The 17,578-nt window shown below is 43.1% G+C and overlaps 1 protein-coding gene and 1 pseudogene across 1 annotated transcript in view; one reads left to right on the top strand and one right to left on the bottom strand.

Moving 5' to 3' along the window:
- The window catches only part of Ncald (neurocalcin delta), a 538,037-nt gene that overhangs the window by 21,565 nt on the left and 498,894 nt on the right, over positions 1–17,578 (top strand). The gene's annotated exons all lie outside the window — the stretch shown is intronic.
- LOC123458708 lies at positions 15,679–16,613 on the bottom strand (annotated as a pseudogene).

The following is a 17,578-nucleotide window of genomic DNA, read 5'->3' as shown; positions in this document are numbered from 1 at the left end:
GCTGGGATTAAAGGCATGCATCATCACGCCTGGCTTTTATGATTTTCCCTTTGTGAGAGCATTTTATTCTATTTTTTTTCAGTATTTTATTCTAAATATTGATTCAAGTTAACCATTTAGTAAAGTATGCTTCAGGTTGGGCCCTCTCGGAGGCAAGAGCTATTCAAACTACTTGATGTGAAATGGGTTGATTCTAACAATGATGACTGATGTCATTGATTTATCCTCTATATGAACTGGACATTGCTTTGAGTATTTCAGGGAATGTTCTTCCCAAACCCTGGAGTTAGCTTATTCTCATCTTACCCTTCTAAGAAGCAGAAAGCTTAGAGAATGTGTCCTCCAGTATGTGTGTGATATGTGGGCATTGAGACTCATAGCCTGGAGACCATTGAAAAGACATGGTCACTCACCACTATCTTGTGTCCCAGAGAAGGACTCCATGACTGCATCCAAATGCATTCAGGCTTCCTGAGGCCTGAAACAAGGACTGGAAAGGTGGAAATTGAGTTGTTTTCTTCCTCAGAGATTACGTGGTCTACGCTCAAATATCTTCTCTCTTTTCCTCTCCTATCTTCTATTTCTTCAGCTTAAATGTGGCCCTTGAATGATCATCAAAGTTCATCAAGCCCCAGACTTCAATCTCTCTCAAGAAAATAGGCATACATCCATAAGCAAAAGATCCCTAATGGTTCAGTTCTTGGCCACATGCACTTTTAGAGTCTGGACAGCAAAGCAATTACCTCCCTTTGGCACTGCTGTTGATTCTAGTTCCACTGGCAGCCACTGCAAGTATAGTATTCCCCTGGGCCATTTTCCTGAGCAGAGGACAGAGCATATAAGTAGTGCATGCTGGAATGGGGAGTTCATGGCAAGAAATTAACATTTCTGGAACAACCTAACCTTATGCTTTGATAAACACTTTTTTAAAATCATTTTTATTTATTTATTTAACAGAGAAAGAGGGAGAGAGAGAGAATGGGCATGCCAGGGCCTCCAGCCATTGCAAACGAACTCCAGACACGTGTGCCCCCTTGTGCAACTGGCTAACATGGGTCCTGGGGAATTGAACCTGGGTCCTTTTGGCTTTGCAGGGAAACGCCTTAACTCCAGCCCTGATAAACATTTTTTTTTTTTTTAATTTGAGAGCGACAGACACAGAGAGAAAGACAGATAAAGGGAGAGAGAGAGAATGGGCGCACCATGGCTTCCAGCCTCTGCAAACGAACTCCAGATGCATGTGCCCCCTTGTGCATCTGGCTAATGTGGGACCTGGGGAACCGAGCCTCGAACCAGGGTCCTTAGGCTTCACAGGCAAGCGCTTAACTGCTAAGCCATCTCTCCAGCCCTGATAAACATTTTTGTCATCTTAGTAAAGTCTCAGCTTAAAACAACTCATATCTATAATCAATCGAATTCATTTTTCTTTAGGTTGCAAATAGAAATCCAATTGAAAGGGGCTTAGTAAAAAAGATTTCTGTCACTGTAAAGATAGAACACTCAGACAATGCCATCAGACATCCCTCTCATCATTGCTTGGCTCCATGTTCTTCCAGATTGTTTTCATTCTCAGGTGGATTCTTATTCATGATAAGATGCTAAAAGGTGCATCAAGATGCTCATGTGTTACTGAGACATCAGCAGAGAGCTTCCCCCTTCTACCTATAGTTCAAGCAACTTTCAAGGTTTTATCCTCATAGCCCTGAATTGGTTGCATGCTTATTTCTCAATCAAACATGGTGGCCAAGCTAACTGGTCATTGTCCATCCTTAGGAAAGGTTATCCTCCTTCCTCTCTAAGAGTGTGTGGATAGGGATGGGGAGAGTATTGTCTTCAGTGGAAGTGGATAACATCCAAGCTGAGACAATTCATGCCACAATTAACATTTTCAGGTTATTTCAAGAAACTGGACATGCCTAATCAAGATACTGGGGTTCAGGAAAAGCAAATGGGGCCAAAGTTGTAGGAAAGCCAAAAAGTTCAGGGGACTTGAGCTTCTGTGTTTTATAAGTTCTAGTTATGAAAGATGGTGTTGGTAAGTGACATGAAATAATGAGTTTTAAATGGTTTTGGGAAGTCTAAGATCAGGGAGCTCCATCTGCTTGGCTTCTGGTGAGAGGTCCCTCTGGCTGTAACACAACGTGGCAGATAAGTGGGAGAAAAAAAGTCACATTGTTTTGGAGGAGGGGGTTGAGGCAGAGTCTCACTCTATAGCCCAGGCTGACCTGGAATTCACTATGTAGTCTCAGGGTGGCCTCAAACTCACAGGCATCCTCCTACTTCTGCCTCCCAAGTGCTGGGATTAAAGGTGTGTGCCACCACGCCCAACTATTTTATTTATTTATTTTTTTGAGGTAGGGTCTTGCTCTAGCTCAGGCTGACCTGGAATTTCTATGTAGTTTCAGGCTGGCCTCAAACTCTCTATAGTCTGCTTTCTAAGTGCTGGGATTAAAGGCATGAACCACCATGCCTGGTGTCACCCACTTTTTACTGGTTTGTTTGCTTCATTAGTAATCAGCTCAGTATGAAGCCCAGGAGATGGGAGTGCGTCTAAAAGTAAAGATGGGACAGCTGATGCTCAGAGAGGATGACTAACCTGCTTCAAGTCTGTCCCTATGACCGATTTCTTAACAACTGTGATATTGACTTTGGAATCCAGCCTGAACCCTGGCTTGGGATTTTCCTCAGTCAGTAGTGTGTGGCTGTGGCCACCAGGGTTGCTGTTTAGCTCCTTAACACCGCCCCTTGCTTTTTATAAAGGCGGTTTGGACAACACAGGCAAGAGGAATTGCGATATTGGTATTTTGGCCACAGTGAAGTCCCTGCTACATGTGACTTGTATCCAGAGAAGACATTTTCTATTTATAAACAGGGCATGAATGTAGCAGTTAAATGGAAACACGAAAGACTGGAGTATTCCAACGACATGGTTTGTCTTAGAGAATAACTCATTATTAGATGCATGGATGGTAGTTACATGTAAAGCCAAAGTTAGAGGAACGAAGGGGAGGTGGAGGAGAAGCGGGCATATCTGAGGGGGATCACTAAACCTCTCCAGAAGAGAGGAACCAGAGTGTGCTATAGGCCGAGTCCCTGATGGTGGAGGGCATGGACTCTGAGGTCTTGCTGCCTTGGCCTGAATCCTGGGAATGACAAGCTGGGTGGTGATGGACAAGTTACTTAACCACTTTGAGCATTCACTTTCATTTACTTATTTATTCATTTATTTATTTATTTATTGAGAGAGAGAGAGAGAGAGAGAGAGGGAGGGAGAGGGAACTGGCATGCCAGGGCCTCAGCCATTGAAATTGAATGCCAGATACTTGTGCCACCTAGTGGGCATGCAAGACCTTGCAGTGCCTCACCTTTGTTCGTCTGGCTTACGTGGGATCTGCAGAGTGGAACATGGGTCCTGAGGCTTCACAGACAAGCGCCTTAACTGCTAAGCCACCTCTCCAGCCTTGAGCACTCACTTCTTAAAAGGCAGCCTAAGGATAGTACCTGTCTCACAGTCTTATCGAGGTTGAGAGCCTGTATGTGAAACCACTAGAGCATGTCCTGCCCATAATAAGCACTTCATAGGTGTGAGCTATTTATATTATTTCCATAGACAGAGAATGGGTTGAGAGTGTTGGGGGGCAGGGAAGTGGGAGTCCTAGGCTCCCTCAGACCTGCGTACACCATGGAGGGGAGCAAGGTGCTTCCCTCTTCTTCCTTCTTTCTTTTTGGTACTGGGGATTACACCCAGGGCCTTTGTGCACACTAGGCAAGCATTCTGACACAGAGCTACATCTCCAGCCCTTGGTCTACATTTCCCAAGAAGAACTCTATTCCTGATTTGGTTTTCTAAAGGGTTCCAACCACATCAAAGCATATCCTGTCCTATCCCCATGTGTTTCTCATTGTGCCTGAGCAAACGGGCCCGTCTGCTTTTTCAATCAGCATCTTGAGCGTAGTTGGTGTGAGCCAGTCCCCCAGGGTGTCATCACCCCCAAACAACCTGATAAGATCAAATTCCTGAATGTGCAGAGCTAAGAACCAGGCCTTGGACCCATGATGACCCCCTCCAAGGACCGGCCATTGTGAAGTGTAGCCGGATACAGAGAGCTGGCCCACCTCTCTCTCTTGCCTCTGAACATTCATAAACACAAGAAGCTGAATTCCAGATAGCTGGAGGGAGTGGGCAGAGCCTGGAAGGTCCAGGGAAGGTGCTGATGAGATTTGAATGAGTAGGGAAGCGTACTCACTGCTGGCGGTCCACTGCAGAGGTCTGCAGCAGGAGGGGTCATGCTCTGGGGGTGGGCTCAGGTTCTGAGCTGTTCTGTTTGCCATCTCTGAGCAGTAGACAGAATCTAAAAGAGAAGATACTAAATGTCTCCCTAGCATCTCTCTCTCTCTCTCAGTGTTTTTTTTTAAAACATATTTATTTATTATTTAAGAAAGAAAGAGAAAGAGGCAGAGAGAGAGAGAGAGAGAGAGAGAGAGAGAGAGAGAGAGAGAGAGAGAATGGGAATGCCAGGTCCTCCAACCACTGCAAACAAACTCCAGATGCATGTGCCCCTTGTGCATCTGGCTCACGTGGGTCCTGGGGAATCGAACCAGGGTCCTTAGGCTTTGCAGGCAAATGCTTAACCGCTAAGCCATCTCTCCAGCCCTCTCTCTCAGTTTTGATGCATAAGTCCTGACAGGCTTTTCCTCAAGGGTGAGGGGGTCTTGTGGCATAAATGATTTCCTCCACACAGAGCCCAAGGAAGCCACAGGAAGGTTGTAATTCCTTCTGCGTGGTGGCATGTTTATTTACCTCGTCACCCGCTGGAAGTGTCAGCTGGGTGGGGGGCTATGTCTTCTGAATTCACAATAACACAAAGTCTGACAGATTTTTAAAAAGAAGGAAGAGGAGCTGGGGAGATGGCTTAGCAGTTAAGGTACTTGCCTGCAAAGCCTAATGACTGGGGTCTGATTTCCCAGTACCCACGTAAAGCCTGATGCACAAAGTGGCGCATGCATTTGGAATTTGTTTGCAGGGGCTAGAGGCCCTGGCATGCCCGTTCTCTCTGTCTGTCTCTCTTCGCTTTCTTTCTGCTTGCAAATAAATAAAAAATATGTTTAAAAAAGAAGGAAGAAGGAAACAAAGAAAATAAGAGCGAAAGAAGAGAGAGAGAAAGAAGAGAATAAAGGAAACAAGAAAGAACAAGCTATGTTGTTTGAATTGTTGAGTGGAGTGTTCATTGTGGTAACATGAACAGACTTATGGCCTAACCACTGTGCCCATCATCATGCTGAGTTTTTACAAGCTTGTTAAATGGAATTGGCAATAATTAATTCGACTAACATGCTTAAAGAATTATTTGCTTCATCTACACAGTATAGATGTAATAAGATGTGCCCAAGCATAACTAACTGGCTAGTTTGAAGAACAGGTAGCAGGTTTTGAGCTGATTGTTCAGTTTCAGTTGCATTTATTTATTTATTTATTTTTTAAATTTTTATTAACATTTTCCATGATTATAAAATATGTCCCATGGTAATTCCCTCCCTCCCCACCCCCACACTTTCCCATCAGTTGCATTTATTTAATGACAACTTGTGATGGTCCATCCCAAGGTGAGTTATTATTTAGATGTTGTCATTCTCTTTCCCTATCCCCCAAACTTCAACTTCATGAAATAGAAGGTGAACACAATGATTTTCTTGGAAGATTCAGCCTACAGCAACCCCATCTTCAAGAATCAGCGAGATAGACTTGCTCAATTACTCTCTATTAAGCTGGATACGTCCTGTTGGTATTATTATTATTTTTAGTTCTTCAATGGGGCAGTCTGAGACTAATATGAGATTCCATCCTACTGGCCAATAGTGGATCGTCCTTTATTATTCAGCATGTATAAGAGTGCTAAGGGTTCTCATTGTAAGTAAATGAAACCAAAACACACTTATCCTCCCATTTCCATTAGCTTGTAGTTTTCTAGAATAAAGTTATAGCTGAGATATGTCCCATGATGCATTCCTTCATGAACACAGGAAATGGCAATTACACAAGCTGAGGCTGTCCAGGCTCAGATTTCTTTCCTGGATCAAGCCCTATTAATCCATTTCTAAATTAGAGGCCTACACACCCTTTATCTGACCTGAATGGATTAAGAAATTTAAAATTTGTTCTGCACTTCAAAGGAAAAGAGGATTTTTTATTAAATATGTGACTCTCAGGGCCAGAGAAATGCCTAAGCAGGGAAGAGCACTTCCAGCACAAGCATGAGAGCCTTAGGGAAACTTAGAGAAACTTCTTGGGTTCAACTCCCTAGCACCCACATAAATAGCTGGCCATCGCCACACACCATCTGTAAACCCAGTCCTGTGGGGAGCAGAGACTCAAGACTCACTGGGGCTTGTGAAAACAGCAAGCTCAGAATCAGTGAGCGACTCAGTCTCAAGGAAACATATGGATGCGTGATGTAGGGGGAATCCTGATGGTCCCTCCTGGTCTCTGCACACATGTTCATAGGGCAGATTTATCTGTATACACACATGAATACACATATACACACATACATGAAACACAGTACACATATTCCACACATACAAATAAAATGTGTCATTTTGGCTTCTCTTGGAAAAAACATATATATATATATATATATATATATATCAGTTCCTACATGGGACAAATTGGAGATCAGAGAGGAGACGTACCTATTGTACTATACTATTGTACCCATTAAACAGCAATTCCTCCTCCCTGGTCTTCCTTTCAGCTCCTGGTAACCACATTCCTACTTTCTGTCTGTGAATTTGACTACTTTGTATTTCATATAAATAGAATCATACCATGATTGACTTCTTTCTTTCTTTCTTTCTTTTTGAGGCAAGCCCAAAAGACTGGCCTTTTTTTCATGCGACACACACACACACACACACACACACACACACACACACACACAGAGACAGAGAGAATTGGCTCTCCAGGGCCTCCAGCAACTGTAATTGAACTTCAGACATGTGCCAACTAGAGTGCATATGCGAGCTTATGCAATTGCATCACCTTGTGTGTCTGGCTTACATGGGACCTGGGATCAAACATAAGTCTTTAGGCTTAGAAGGCAGGCACTCTAACTGCTAAGCCATCTCTTCAGCCCTGATTGACTTATTTCAATTCCTATGTTATCCTTAGGGTTCATTTATCTTGTACCATGTGCCAGAATCCCCTTCCTTTGTAAAGCTGGATAATAACCCTTTTCATTGATATACTATACCTTGTTTATCCACTCATCTGTTGGTGAGCACCAGGCTACTTGTACCTTTTGGCTATTTTGAATAATGCTACTGTGGACATTATATGAAAATATCTAAGTCCCTTAAAGAATTTTTTTTCTGGGCAGGGGGTAAAGTCTTGCCAAACAAGTCTGGTTGCCATGGAACTTGCTATGTAGACTTGCTTAACCTCAAATCCCCAGCAATCCTGCCCATGCCTCTCTGAAGTGCTGGGATTATAAGTGTGTGCTAAAATACCCAGTCAAAATTCATGCTTTCTAAGTTTCATTCCAGAGACACGAAGATGGTTCAACATACAAAAATCAATAAACATACTACTTCACATAAACAGACTTAAAGACAGGAATCACATGATCATTTCAATTGATACAGAAAAGGCCTGCAACAAAATACAACACTGCTTCATAATTAAAACACTGCAGTTATTAGGGATGGAGGCCTATATTTCAACATAATATGGGCCATATATGCCAGACCTAAGGGTCATATCACTCTAAATGGGAAAGACTCAAAGCTTTCCTGCTAAGGTCAGGAATAAGACAGGGGTTCCCACTCTCACCATTGCTTTTCAAAATAGGACTTGAAGTCTTGGCTCAGGCAACAAGGGAAGAGAAAGAACTTGGAAAGGTAGAGGCCAAACCAGCCTTGTTTGCAGATGACACGATTCCTGATGATGTTATTCAAAAGACTGTACCAAAAAACTTCAGGAAATGATACTCTTTTTTTAATATATATGTATTTTTTATTGACAACTTCTATACTTACAAACAACAAACCATGGTATTTAAAGTGGCAGACACAAAATCAACACACAAAAATCAGTGGCATTTGTCTATACCAATGACAAACATATAGAGAAAGAAATCAGTAAAGCAATCCCATTTACAATAGCTACTAAGAAAAGGAAATATCTTGGAATATCTCTAACCAAGGAAGTAAAAGACCTAAACAATGAAAGTATAATAACTCTGAAGAAAGCAATGGAAGAAGGCATGCTCATGGATCAGAATTAATATTGTGAAAATGGCCATCCTACCAAAAGCATTATACAAATTCAATGTAATCCCAATCAAAATTCCTGCAGCATTCTTTATGGAATTATAAAAAAATAGTCACAAAATTCATGTGGAAGCACAAAAGGCCTCAGAGAGCCAAAAGTATTCTCAGCAACAGGAATGCCTCTGGTGGCATCACTATACCTGATTTCAAGACATACTAGAAAGCCTTAGTAATAAAAACAACATTGTACTGGGATCAAAGCAGACACATGGATTAATGGATTAGAATAAAAGATCCAGGTGTAAGTTCTTCCAACTATAGTTACCTGATATTTGACAAAGTGGCCAAAAATGCTTTCTGGAGGGAGGTCAGCATTTTCAACAAATGCTGCTGCTAAGACTGCATAGCCACATGTAGAATAACAAACCTGGGCAGTCTTCTCTCACCCTGAGCAAAAGTCAACTCCACATGGATTAGGGACCTCGCTATAAGGACCTGAAACTCTAAAACAACTAGAAGAAAAAATAGGCAGAATACTCTAAGATATAGGTGTAGGACAAGACTTTCTGAACCTCACCCCAGTAGCTCAGGCAATTAGACAAACACTCAACCAATGGGATATCATGAAACTCAAAAGCTATTATACAGATAAGCTAACCATCAACAGAGTCAATAACAACCTACAGAATGGGAGAAAATCTTTGCCAGCTATACATCTGGCAGAGGTCTGATATCTAGAATTTATAAAGAACTCAAAGAACTAAACAATAAAGAGTCAAACAACCCACTCAAAAAATGTGGAAAGGAATTGAACAAAGAGTTCTCAAAGGAAGAAATTTAAATGGCCAATAAACACATAAAATGGTGTTCAACATCCCTAGCAATCAGGGACATGCAGATTAAAATCCTTTGTGATATAATCTCATCTCAATCAGAATGGCAACCATCAAAAAATCAAGTAACAGGGTTGGAGAGATGGCTTAGCTGTTAAGCGCTTGCTTGTGAAGCCTAAGGACCCTGGTTCAAAGCTCAATTCCCCAGTACCCATGAGAGCCAGATGCACAAGGTGGCACATGCATCTACAGTTTGTTTGCAGTGGCTGGAGGCCCTGGTGTGCCCATTCTCTCTGTCTCTTTGTCTCTTTCTCTGTCTGTTGCTCTCAAATAAATAAAAATAAGTAACAAAAAAAATCAAGTGACGAAAAATGCTGGCAGGGATGTGGAGAAGGATGAACCCTCATCCACTGCTGATGGAGTGCAAACTTGCACAACCACAATGGAAATCAGTATGCAGACTCCTCAAGAAGCTGAAAGTAGACCTACCATTTGAGCCAGCTGTCCCACTCCTGGGAATATGCCCTAAAGACTCTACTCTTTGCTTCAGAGACACTTGCTAGCCATGTTTGTAGCTGCTCTAGTCACAATAAGTAGGATCTGGAATCAGCCCAGGTGCCCATCAACAGATAAATGGCTAATAAAGATGTGATACACAATGGAAGTCTACTCAGAGGCAAGGAAAAAATAAAACAATGAAATTTGCAAAAAAATGGATGGACTTGGAGAAAAAAAATGACACTAAGTGAGCTCACACAAGCACAGAAAGACAAATGCCCAATGTTCTCCCTCATGTGTGGTCTCAAACCAAGGGACAGATAAGAGGAGGGAAGGTTGTGGATGGAGGAGAAAGGAAGGGTGTGTGTGTGTGTGTGTGTGTGGGAGATACACACAAAACTAAAGCCAATGTGAGTTATTACCACAGAAATCTTTCTTCTGGACAGCAAACTAAAAGATATAACCCTCAGTAGGAGTGTAGGGGAATTTCTGGGGCAGAGAGCCCCTGGAGAGGGTGGGTAGAAGCCTAATCCTAAAACCACTGGTTCTAGCTTGTAACTCCCAGTACTAGAAATGGGTTACACCCATAGAGAGCTATTTGTTGGAGAGACCTATGAGGTCCCCAAAACAAGGCAGGCTTCGGTCAAAACACTTGATTACCCACCTGAGCTAAAAGGTAAGATACTATTGATGAAAACACCACAAACTGCCAACAGAACATCAGAGATCATCTGGAATCTGGGAGGAAACCAGCTTCCTGATGGCTAGTCCTCATAGTACTGGAAATTATTACGTGAGCTGCTGGTGGAAGATGGCCACCAACGTTATGAATAAGCAGGGGATACTGCCAGATATCAAAATCAACCAGCCAGATAAAATGTACACACCTGTGCAATAGTGGCACCTAGCCTAGGTGGGTAACCAATGGCTCTATGCTTGGTTAAGAGACCCACTGAAGCCGGGCATGGTAGCACATGCCTTTAATCCCAGCACTCAGGAGGCAGAGGTAGGAGGCTCACCATGAGTTCAAGGCCACCCTTAGGCTTCATAGTGAATTCCAGGTCAGCCTGGACTACAGTGAGACCCTATCTTGAAAAACAACAACAACAACAAAAAAAAAAAAAAAAAAAAAAAGAGAGAGACCCGCTCAATGGGAAGGGACTCAGCTGGTATTGGGAACCAAGTCACAATCCTATGGAGATGAAGGTCATGGCCTCAAGTGAGAAGCACCCACTAGTCTTTGGCCAAAAGAGAAGCTACATCCATCAAAATCTCTCTTAATTAACTATGCCTACTCCTTTAATCCACGCTGCTCTCACTGTCTCACTGTCTGTTGGAGGATCTGTTTTCTCTTTTACAGAAGGCAGCAAAAGCCAGAGAGAACCAAAATCCACCAACATGAGAAGAAAAGATAGCTGACACCCTAGCATGAGATGAGCCATATCTTGCACATCAGCCAGGGCCCAGATGACACCCCAGAAGAATTGGCAAGATGAGCAAGAGTGCTGATTTAACACTGAGCCGGACAACCTGTGCCAGGAAGATGATGATAGACACCAAGGACTCTTAAAATGCATCCAAGCAAAAATCCAGAAGTTGCTGACAGCTTAACATACCTGCCAAGACTCAGAGAACATCATGGAAGAGGGGGCGGAAAGAGCCACAGGGTGGGAAGCAGGAGTGAGTATCCAGAGGCATTGCTCCACCTCACAATGACTGACTGCGGCTGTCACAACCCATAACCCACAACCCCATGGTGACTAGCCCCACGCTGAGGAGAGCTCAGTGGAATGGGGCTGGAGAGGAGGGGAATGAGACCAACACCTGAGTTGTCATACAACAAAGGTTCTAATAAAAAAAAAAAAACAACATGAGAGAAAGAAAAAGAAAACTATGCTTTTGACAATTTTTCTCATCAGTTTTCTAGCTATGCTCTTATATCTCCAGCTTTTCTTTCTGTCAAACTAAGCACTCTGGGATGAATTTTAGCTTAATGAGTTAACTTTTGGGGAAGCTTTTTTTTTCTTTTTGCTTTTTCAAGGTAGGGTCTCAGTCTAGCCCAGGCTGACCTGGAATTCACTATGGTGTCTCAGGGTGGCCTTGAACTCACAGCGATCCTCCTACCTCTGCCTCCTGAGTGCTGGGATTAAAGGCATGCGCCACCATGCCTGGCAGGAAGCATTTTTTAAACATATATTTTATTTATTTATCAGACAGAGAGAGGCAAATGGAGAATGGGCATGCCAGGGTCTCCAGCCACTGCAGATGCAGTGGAACTCCAGATGCATGTGTCCCCTTGTATATCTGGCTTGTGTGCGCACTGGGGAATCAAACCTGGGTCCTTATGCTTCAAAAGCAAGTGCCTTAACCACTAAGCCATCACTTAAGGCCCTGAGAAACATTCTTTTTTTTTTTTTCGAGGTAGGGTCTCACTCTAGTCCAGGCTGACCTGGAATTCACTATGGAGTCTCAGGGTGGCCTCGAACTCACGGTGATCCTCCTACCTCTGCCGCCTGAGTGCTGGGATTAAAGGTGTGTGCCACCATGCCTGGCTCTGAGAAACATTCTTTTTTTTTTTTTTGGCCTGGCAAAACATGTATTTATTTTATTTTATTTTTAATCAAGAACTTTAATATATGAACATATTGTAGTTTGATCATATCCCCCTTCCTATCAGCCTTTTTTTCTTTTTATTTATTTATTTTTTTAATTTTTATTAACATTTTCCATGATTATAAAAAAATATCCCATGGTAACTCCCTCGAGAAACATTCTTTAAGATATCTTTGAATAGAGATCTTCATCATCCAGTCATTAGTTGATGGACATGTAAGCTGATTCCATTTTCTAGCTGTTTTGAATAGAGCAGGAACAAACATGGCTGAGCAAGTGTCTCTGTTGTAAAGTTGAGAGGCTTTAGGGTGTATGCTCAGGAGGAGTATTGCTGGGCCAAATGGTAGATTTAGTCTTAAGAGTTTTGAGAAACCTCCTTACTGATATCCATAGTGGCTGTACTGGTTGACACTCCTGCCAACAGTGAATGAGGGGACCCTCTCAAGAGGGGACACAAGAGTAGAAATAAGTGATGGGAGTACTACCAATTTGCATTCTGTCTAATATTAAAGTACCCAACAAAACTTAATAAGTATATCTCATGAAGATGATTTAGATTCTTTTCTTAAAATATTTTATTTAATTATTTATTTGTTAGAGAGAGAAAGAGAGGGAGAGAATGGGCACACCAGGGCTTCTAGCCATTGCAAATGAACTTCAGATGCATGCACCACCTTGTGCATCTGGCATACGTGGGTCCTAGAGAATTGAACCTGGGTCCTTAAGCTTTACAGGCAAACACCTTAACTGCTAAGCCATCACTCCAACCTGATTTAGATTCTTTTTTTTTTTTAATTTATTTATTTGAGAGCTACAGACACAGAGAGAAAGACAGATAGAGGGAGAGAGAGAGAATGGGTGCGCCAGGGCTTCCAGCCTCTGCAAACGAACTCCAGACGCGTGCGCCCCCTTGTGCATCTGGCTAACGTGGGACCTGGAGAACCGAGCCTCGAACCGGGGTCCTTAGGCTTCACAGGCAAGCGCTTAACCGCTAAGCCATCTCTCCAGCCCTAGATTCTTTAAAATTGTAAAAAGTAGTTCCTGTATATGTGTTTTTCGAAGATTTAATATCACATTAATAAAAATGTGTGGTTAAAGTGGGGACATGGTAGAGTGCTTGCCTAGAATTCATAAAACCTTGGGATTTGTTTATTTATTTACTTATTTATTTTTTGAGGTAGGGTCTCACTCTAGCCCAGGCTGACCTGGAATTTACTATGTAGTCTCAGGGTGGCCTCGAACTCATGACGATCCTCCGACCTCTGCCTCCCAAGTGCTGGGATTAAAGGCGTGCGCCACCACGCCCAACAAACCTTGGGTTTTATTACCAGCAACTCATAAACTTGATTTGGGGTTACATGTTTATTATATATGCCTGTGATCTCAGCAAGCAGAACAGAAGTTCAAGGTTTTCCTTGGGCCACATGGTGGGTTTGAGGGCAGCCTGGGCTACATCAGATCCTATCTCAACAAAAAGGCCTGAAAATAACGTTTTTTTCTTTTTCTCAATCTTAGATTTAGTTGTGAAAAGCTCTTATTTAAGAAAGAAAATTGCAATGTCTTTGACTTTCTTGTTTTGATTGAAGCTTGTTCATCTTGCTTCTGCGTGCTTGGTATGCTAATGAGATCTTTTGCTGTAAGTGCTATTCATGGGAAATATGAAAATAATTGAGATTTTAGTTATGAATTTTCAGGTTGCCTAAAGCTAGTAAAAGTCCTGTCTGTTTTTCACTGAGACTTAAAGGTAAAGCTCAACATAGAGTTTGTGCTCTTCGTTTGAAGTGATTATGACTTCTCTGACTTTTTCTTTTAATTAGGGGCAGCACTGGTCTAAATGTCATTATCTGACACAGGCATAGGGCAATTGAATTTCGTAATTATGTGAACAAATGTCAACTCTGAAATTTGGATATTTACACAGTCATTGGGCTAGAATTTGCATTGTTAATGTTTATTAAACATTTGGGCTAACGTAGTTGTGGCTATAACATTTTTATTTCTTATTTGACATTTTGATGACAATGCTCTCCTATTGCCTTCTCTTACCTCTCCCTGCACCCTTCCATTGAACCCTATCTGCTTTCCAAGTCTCTTGTGGGTTCCTGGATTCTTGTTCCGGGGCTGGCTGCAGTCCCCCCCCCTGCCCCCAGAAGGCATCCAGGCAACCGGGGTGGGCGTGCGCCTGACACTCCCGGGAGAAAGTTGAACAGCTCTCTCAGTTTATTGTCAGTGAAATGGGTTTATAAGCATCTGAGGGTGGGGGAAAGGGTCCTGAGGTGATTGGACGTACCAAGTTCATTTCTGATGCCTAATTAGCATATGGGGACATTCATTCTAGTGCATAGGCAATGGCAGGTGGGGTGAGGTGATCTAGGGTCTCAGGGGGCTGGACTGTGTGAGGGCTGATAAGCAGTTTCCTAAGCAACTGGCCAAAGGTCACAGGGCTATGGGCAGAGCCTAAGTTCAGGTGTGCTGGGCTTGGAGAGGGAGTGGCCTCCTGTAGCCTGGGGGTCCTTAGCCCTGCCTGGAAGCTCAGGCCCCTCCCTGAAGGTGCCAGCCTGTGCCTGGCAGTGCCCGACAGTCCCTGTTCTGTTTTATGTCTTTTTTTATTTTTGCTCCCTTGTCCATTGTCCATTGCCCATGATGGGATGTTGATGGGCCCAATATCGGGCAGATCTTGGGCAGATAACAGTCACAGTGAGGTCTTGAACATAGCAGTCACCTCATATCTGGAAGACAGCATTCCACAGCGCTCCTTCTGTTCCTCTGTTTCTGACATTCTTCCGGCCCTTTCTTCTACAATGTTCTCTGAACTTGGAGAGGGTGATATAGATGTCTCATTTAGTGCTGAGCATTCCATAATCACTTATTCTCAGCACTTTGATATCTTGAGTTATTGCCTACAAAAAGAAGCTTTCCTGGGGCTGGAGAGATAGCTTAGCCATTAAAGCGCTTGCCTGTGAAGCCTAAGAACCCACGTTGGGCTCCCCAGGTCCCACGTAGGCCAGACGCACAACGTGATGCAAGTGCACACGGTTGTACATACACACAAGGTGGGGCATGTGTCTGGGGTTTGATTGCACTGTCTGGAGGCCTTGGTGTGCCAATTCTCTCTTTCTCTATCTCTCACTCTTGCTCTCTCACATAAAAAAAAGGCGAGTCTGGTGGGCTTGCCTCAAAAAAAAAAAAAGAAAAGAAAAGAAAAGAAAAGAAAAGAACTTTTACTGATCAAAGATGAGAGAAGCACTAATCTATGGGCATAAACATAAGTATGGGCAAGCTGATGGTTGCAACATGTCCAGTTAGCCAAACAATGAAGTGTCTTCCCTCCAGGGTCTGTGACCTCCTTCCTAGCCATAACCCTTTTGTTTCTGTTTTTATTTATACAGAGTCATACCACTTCAGTTCAGGTTCCTTTTTCAATCCAGGGGCCTCTGTCATGGGCTTTGTACACCAATGGCAATGTTTAGTCTCTCTGGGCTAATGCAGCAAGGTGGACGTCACCCTCTGCTTCTGAAAGAGCCCTGAAGTGAGGCTTTTCAACTGTAACCGCTCCAGCTTCTATTTCAGAAGGTTTGAAATCAACTGATAGAGCAGTGGACAGGCATGTAACTGCAGTTTCCACAGTCTGTTCAAAAGTCCAGTCAAGTTTCTTCTCCACTCTTTTTTTCAAGGAAGCTGGTTGACTCTGTTTAACTCCTGCTGCAGTGGCTTTAAACCCACAGTAGCAACCGGATCACACCTGTACACCTGGGGACCTTGTTCTTCATCTATTTCAATTAAAATCACACAACAGGTCTGGAGGGATGGCTTAGCAGTTAAGGTGTTTGCCTGCAAAGCCAAGGGACCCAGGTTCGATTCCCCAGGACCCACGTTAGCCAGATGCACAAGGGGGCGCACGCATCTGGAGTTCGTTTGCAGTGGCTGGAGGCCCTGATGCGCCCATTCTCCCTCTCTCTCCCTCTTTCTCTGTCAAATAAATAAATAAATAAAAATAAAATATTTAAAATCACACAACAGCCAGGTGGCCTCATTTCTGCATTCTTTTACACAGGCTATCCACAGGAATCTCATAGCCATATCTGTATTTCCAATTAGCTGCTTCACAGCGTGCCCTTTGTACCTGGGATCAGCTGTCAGCTCTCATTCCAGTCGTCACACAGCCACTGTTTTCAGTTAAAAGTTAAACAAGTATGTCACTGTTCCCCTGGAGTCCAGCAATTGGTCAGGCACTTTCTTCTGTGCGAGAATTACTGCATAGTCTTTTCCTCTGACAGCTACTGATGTAAGGCTGCCTTGGTTAATAGCCTTAAATGCACATTCTACTTGGTAGAGTTAACCCTTGTGTGAAAAAAAAATTGTAATGTGGTGGTCAAAACCAGTGCTGGACCCATGGGACATGTTGGTGTACCCACTACTTGTAAGCACGGACTGCAGCCTGTCTTCTTTTAAAAGCCATGTTTTTTTTTTTTTTAATGCATATATTTTTTTTTGATTTTCAAAGTAGGGTTTCATTCTAGCTCAGGCTGACCTGGAATTCACTATAGAGTCTCAGGGTGCCCTTGAACTCACAGTGATCCTCCTATCTCTGCCTCCCCAGAGCTGGGATTAAAGGCATGTGCCACCATGCCTGACTCATGGCGATCCTCCTACCTCTGCCTCCCGAGTGCTGGGATTAAAGGCATGCGCCACCACGCCCGGCTTCGCATGCCTTTAATTCGAGGCCACCCTGAGACTCCATAGCGAATTCCAGGTCAGCCTGGGCTAGAGTGAGGCCCTACCTCAAAAAACAAAACAAAACAAAACAAAAAAAAGGCATGCACCACCATGCCCGGCTAACATATAATTTTTATTGACAATTTCTATACTTAAAGACAATAAACTATGATAATTCCCTCCCCCACCTTCTCCTTCACAACTCCACTTTTCATCATATTACCTCCCTCTCTCCATTAGTCTCTCTTTTATTTTGATGTCATTGTCTTTTTCTCCTATTATGAGGGTCTTGTGAAGGTAGCGCTAGGCACTGTGAGGTTGTGGGTATCAAGGCCAATTTCTATCTGGACAGTTGTATTGTAAGGAGTGGTACCCTTCCTTTAGTTCTTACATTCTTTCCACCACCTTTTCCACAGTGGACCCTGATCCTTGGAGGGTGTGATAGAGATGTTTCAGTGCTGGACACTCCTCTGTCACTTCTTCTCAGCACTGTGGTGCCTTTTGGGTCATCCCAGTGGTCACTGCCATCTGAAAAGAGAAGCTTTTCTAACCAAAAGTAAGAATAGCATTCATAGATGAATATGAACATTAAGTATAGTGCTTTCAGGGCAGTTTGATAAGCATAATATATGCATTTCGCCAAAAGAGCA

The sequence above is a fragment of the Jaculus jaculus genome, chromosome 2 (genome assembly GCF_020740685.1).
Source record: "Jaculus jaculus isolate mJacJac1 chromosome 2, mJacJac1.mat.Y.cur, whole genome shotgun sequence".
NCBI classification, from domain to species: Eukaryota; Metazoa; Chordata; class Mammalia; order Rodentia; family Dipodidae; genus Jaculus; species Jaculus jaculus.
This window is presented reverse-complemented; position numbering and strand designations above follow the sequence as displayed.